The following is a 5,972-nucleotide window of genomic DNA, read 5'->3' as shown; positions in this document are numbered from 1 at the left end:
CAAATTTTGACATATTAGGAATCACCTGGAATTCTAGTTTATTCTAATAACTAGAGTCTGGGAGATTCTGATGCAGTAGTTCTGGTGCAAATATGGAGAATCTGTGTAACTCTAACTCCCATGTAATGCTGATCTGTGAATGATACTTTTGATCACAGAATCTAGAGCAACCATTGCCTGTATTCTCCTTAGATAAACATTTTTTTAAAAAAGATTTATTTATTTATTTGAAAGTCAGAGTTACAAAGGCAGAGGTAGAGAAAGAGAGAGGTCTTCCATCTGCTGGTTTATCCCCAAATAGCCGCAATGGCTGGAGCTGGACCAATCTGAAGTCGGGAGCCAGGGGCTTCTTCTGGGTCTTCCACATGGGTGCGGAGGCTCAAGGACTTGGGCCATCTTCTACTGCTTTCCCAGGCTGTAGCAGAGAGCTTGATCAGAGGTGGAGCAACCAGGATTCAAACCGGTGCCCTTATGGGATGCCGGCACTGCAGGCAATGGCTTTACCCGCTACATCACAGTGCCGGCCTCTAGATGAACTTCTAATATGTGTTTAGACCTGTGTAAGTAGGGGGCTTCTCATATTTTGTTAAGGTTCTCTGTCCCAAGTTGGAACACCTTTGAACACAAATTCTTCACATTGCAGCCTAAGTCCCATTCCTTGGGTGTATCTAGTTCTTGAACATATGCCATACATATTGCAAGGTGAGAAACAGCTCTCCTACTGAAAGAAAACTTAGGCCCTCCAAGTTTCTAACCTGAGGGAAACTCCAGGTGGGAAAAAATGGCTAATTAAGGGATAACTTTTGTCTTCATGGGGCTCAGTGTTCTTGTTAACCTCATCATAGTTTGCTGATAAGATACTCTGGTTTTCAGTTTACCTCCTATTCTTAGTACCCCAGCTGGATTTCTTCTTTTGAATATTCGTATCCTTTTGTATATGTGTATACACACATTTTTGGTGCATCATAAAGATTTATTTACTTTTCTACTCGCACTGGATTGAAACTCATATATGCAGAGATTGTGTCTTAAGCTTCTTCAAATCCCCTTGCAAACACTAAAACCTCAAACAATAGATACTAAATTGAGTAACACAGAGAAACTACTTCAAGAAATTTATGGCACTTACAATAAAACATAAAAACGACAGCATATTATCTTGTCACACTAGCTAATAGTATAACAGGTGGATTCCAGGGAAAGGAAAAAAGTTCAGTGCAGACAGGAGCAATTGAAAAGGGCTTTGTGGGCAAAGAGAGGAGGAGCACTGTAAATTTAAATTGGACAGCACCTAACCCATTTGAACCAACTGAGGCTCCTGGGACTGGGTAGCAAGAGTATAGCAGATGGTGCAGGAGTACATGTGGTTTCTTCCAAGGAGGTTGAGGGAGGGGAAGGAAGGAACTCAAGTGGATTTAGGGCAGGGTCAGCAAACTTTTTCAGTGAAGGATTGCATAGTAAATATTTTAGGATCTGTGGGCCATATGGTCTCTGTCACAACTCCTCAACTCTGCTGTTTTGGTGTGAAAGCAGTCATGGACAATATGTAAATGAATTGGTGTGGCTGTGTTCCAGCAAAAGTTTATTCATGGACACTGAGATTTGAATTTCATCTACTTTTCATGTGCCATTAAATGTTATCTTGTTTTGATTCTCATTCAGCCATTTAAAATATAAAACCCATTGTTAGCTTGGGTGCCAAACAAAGACTGGCAGTTAATTGGATTTGGACAATGGCTGTAGTCTGCCTATCCCAGCAGGGTTGGTGTCCTGAGTGTCCAAGTTAAGCAGGTCCCTGGCAAGGTTTCCATGGATGGGCAGTGTGAGATGGATACTGCCCAAGAAGGGGATGATCAGTAGTATTCACAAGTGGTGACTATTTCAGAAAGATGTGTAGATCACGAGTGAGATGTTATTTTGTAGGTATAGCTAGTTCTCAGAATCTGTTTCCTCGTGTGAGCTGGGTTTCAAGAGATGGATTTTGACAACTATTCTCTTCCCCTTTACTTCCCCCCTCTTCTCCCTATTGTTTATGTTTTCTGTTGATTCCGCTTTTCCATGGTGTCATTTCACTACTCATCAAGACACTTAGAATTCTGCAAATGTTTTCCCTTGTAAAAGCATCTGTAATATTTTGGAATACAATCACCATCCTTACCTGATGATATTTTTTTTTTCTGTATGTCACATGGACATAAGGAATGAACAGGATGCGCAGAGCACTTGGGAAAGTGTGCATTTCAGGAAGAAAAGGAGACAGTAGCATTCCAGATAGAGTGGAACAAATTAGCTGTGTGATTTGAAGAGCGATATTCTGGTGGAGGAACAGGGCAGAGATGGAGTTCAGTGTGGGACAGACAGACAGCCTTACATGGGTGGAGTTTGATAACCAATCAAATGAATACATGAGGCAGGCAACTAGGTGATCTGATTCAGAATCAAGGAGGGAGGAATAGGCCAGCAATATTGATTTGGAAATCTTCACCCACATATTGCAACTGAGGCTATTGGCAGCAAGGATGGAGAAACTAAGTCCAGGGTGCAGCAACATGCAAGAGGAAGGTAGAGTTAGCCAGAAAGGGAGACAAGGAGAATCAGAAAAATGATAATAATCAAAAAGCCAGGAAGGGGAGACTTAAAGGAGATAGTAGATATTAAAGGAGATAGTAGATAATAGCATCAAAAGGAGTTAGTGACAAAAATGTCCAACATGTTAACATTGGATTTAGCTATAAGTAGATTGTTAGTACTTTGGACAAAAATTTGGGGAAGAAGCAGAATGTGATGCCTTGGACAAAATGTTGGACATTAAATAAAAACTGGTATAATCAACAAGACAGGAAATCCTCTCTTATGTACTGTCAAGTGGAGCTATACCACTGCTGGAGGAGCTGTGGGTAAAGTTGTCCTGGCAAACCTCCCCTGTATTGCAGTTTGGGCAGCCTCAATAAGTTTCCAAGCGAATGAAGACCAGCCCATCAGGGCCGACCTCTCATCCTTTGCCCCCTTCATCCCAGCTGCTTTCCTGTTGCAAGGCTTGTTCTGTGATGGAAGAGGCATGTCATCCCACATGCTGTTCCCCATCAAGAGGGGAAGTCATTTTCCATTCCCCTTGACTCAGGGTTGGCCTCTGTGACTGCCTTAATGAATAGACTGTGGCAGAAGGGCAGTGTGGATTCTGAGTTAGGTCATAGGATGACATCACCTCTGCCTGGCTGTCTGTCAGCCAATGCTTATCCTAAGAACCCGGCTACCACATGGGGAGGAAGCCCAGGCTACGTGGAAAAGCCATGACTGGACACTTCCTCACACCCAGCTAAGGGGTCAGCCTCAGCCACCAGCACCTGCCAGGGATGTGAATGAGTGAGACTCTGGATAGTTCCAGCCTCCAGTCTATGGGTCTTCCAGCAGAGGGTCCAGTCCTCATGGAATAGAAACAAGATGTCCTTCCCTCACTTCTCTCTAAATTCCTGACCCACAGAATTCATGAACACAATAAATGGTTGGTTGATACTACCAACCATTAATTTGTTAGGCAACCATAGTCATTGGAAAGGTGTGAATATATCAAATGTTTGGATAAATGTGTTTTGTATGTATGGTTATACAAGGCCGGAGACTCTCCTGAGCAGGGAGGACTTTGTATTTGTCACTTTCCTTTCCTGTGCAATCAGCCAAGCCCATTCACTATAAGGCATCAAAAACTGATGGATAGTCAATGATGGAATTTCTGGCAGGGTGGTGGTTTGGGGTGTGAATGGGGTTGCTACTGCTGGAAATCTTCCCGTCAAATCTCTTCTCTCCAGATGAAGGGCAACTCTAGGGTGGGGCAGGCAGCAGGATTGACCATGCTGGCTTTCTTTGATTTCTTTCTTTTTCTATTTTTTTTTTAAGATTTATTTATTTATTTGAAAGTCAGATTTTACAGAGAGAGAGAAGGAGAAGCAGACAGAGAGGTGGAGGACCCTCCATCTTACGATTCACTCCCCAAATGTCCGCAACAGCCAGAGTTGTGCCAATTTGAAGCCAGGATCCCAGAGCCTCCTCCGGGTCTTTCCACGTGGTGCAGGGGCCCAAGGACCTGGGCCATCCTCCACTGCTTTCCCAGGCCATAGCAGAGAGCTGGTTTGGAAATGGAGCAGCCAGGTATCAAATTGGTGCCCATATGGGATGCTGGCACTGCAGGCGGCGGACTTACCTGCTATGCCACAGTGCTGACCCCTCTTTTTCTATGTTTAAAAATTTTTTACTATTTAAAATTTTTTTTTGAGATTTATTTATTTATTTGAGTGGCAGAGTTGCAGAGAGAGGGAGAGACAGAGAGACTGGTTCACTTCCCAAATGGCCACAAAGGCCAGAGCAGGGCTTATCCAATGCCAGGAGCCAGGATCTTCCTCTGGGTTTTCCATGTGGGCAACGGCTCAGGCACTTGGGCCATCTTCTACTGCCTACCCAGGCCATCAGCTGGGAGCTGGATCAGACATGGAGCAGCTGGGACTCAAACAGGCACCCATATGAGATGCTGGTGCTGCAGGCAGAGGTTAAACTACTACACCACAGCACCAGCTTCTGGTTTCTTTGTTTACTCCAGTGTTCTGAGTTCTTAGGAAAGGATGGTCTATGGTCATTTTCTGCAGTGTCCCACTGAGGTGAAGGTCTATGGGGAAGTCCTAACAGTAGGAATTCAGCAAAAAGAACAGGAAATGACCTCAAAGCAATGTTGGACGTGGGAGAGAGAAGGCCTGGGGAATGACATACACTCCCCTGCGGTCCTGGGGTACATGTCTAAGCCGCCTGCCTGTGTCTGTAGGGCTCAGTTTCTCCAGACCCTGTCCCACTCCACCTCTGCCCTGCAATGGAAGGTGCTTCTCTGTGTACATTCCCATCCCACGGTGAAGGTGAGCTCCTTTGTTCATCCTGGAGGCTCAGAGGCTGGAACCCTGTAGTCCTGACTCTCCCCAGGGCCGATGGTGTCTCTGCCCTTTATTAGTGACATTGTTCTGGTTCTCAGGAGGGCTGAAGTGAGCAAACAGTGGTTCGACTCTCAGTTTTCCCTTTGCCAGCTGCCCTCCCCATCCTTTATTCTGTCTCCACACTTCCTCCTTCTCCTCTCTCTCTTCCCATTTTCCTGCCTTTATCCCTTCATCTCTTGTCACTGCTTTCTCTCCTGATTCTCTTTTAAAACCACCTATTTTCTTTTTTTTCCTTTGTACAAGATTTTATTAAAGATCTTTATAAAGTAACATCCAGACTGCATACAGCTGCCAAGGAGACCCTGGTATGCTATGGGGACTGGCTGGGGCATGGCAGGCGGCTCTGGCTTCCCACCCTTCTGCTCCGAGATGGGGTGGTGGGCAGAATCTCATCTTTGGGTTCCACAACGCTCATGTGGTAGGGCAGGGGCTTCTTGGGGCCAATCTTACCACTTGGGTGCCAGAACAGCATCATCTTCACCTTGATCCCCAGCACACCTAGGAAACAGAGTTAGGACCTAGCTAGGGTTCACTAGCCCCTACCACACAACAGGAAGAGTTGACCCAAGGACCTCTGATGTGGTCCCTTCTCAGACAAATGCCTCTAAATCAGTCAATGAACAGGACATTTTTGCCAAAGGAACCCACGCACAGCACCACAGAATGTGGCACTGATATGGCCCAAGGGCAGGATGTGACCTTCTGACTTGTCATTGCATCATCACCAAAGAAAACCACCTATTTTCGTTCTGGCATGAATGGTGGTGTGAGCTGAGGCAGGGAGATGCTGGCTTCCAGTTTGTGGTGATAGAATTGTCTTTCACACTGGTTAAGGGGATTTGGAAGGCCCAAGTGGAAAGTAAGGGTTGGCTGGTTTGTTTCTGCAGAGGCTGGGTTGGAGGGGAAGGGGGAGTGGAGTCAGATGCAAAAGAATGGAGATGAAGGTCTTGCTAGGCAACCTTGGCATCACCAGAGAAAGATACTGGAGTGTGAGTCCCA

General features: G+C 45.4%; 1 non-coding gene across 1 annotated transcript; it reads right to left on the bottom strand.

Annotated features, from left to right (window-relative positions):
- Nucleotides 1-5,558: 5,558 nt before the first annotated feature.
- LOC133773082 (small nucleolar RNA SNORD15) lies at nt 5,559-5,703 on the bottom strand. Its single transcript, XR_009867868.1, has one exon. It is a non-coding gene; the product is annotated as a small nucleolar RNA SNORD15 (small nucleolar RNA).
- Nucleotides 5,704-5,972: the final 269 nt, after the last annotated feature.

This window comes from Lepus europaeus, chromosome 13, assembly GCF_033115175.1.
Source record: "Lepus europaeus isolate LE1 chromosome 13, mLepTim1.pri, whole genome shotgun sequence".
NCBI lineage: Eukaryota > Metazoa > Chordata > Mammalia > Lagomorpha > Leporidae > Lepus > Lepus europaeus.
This window is presented reverse-complemented; position numbering and strand designations above follow the sequence as displayed.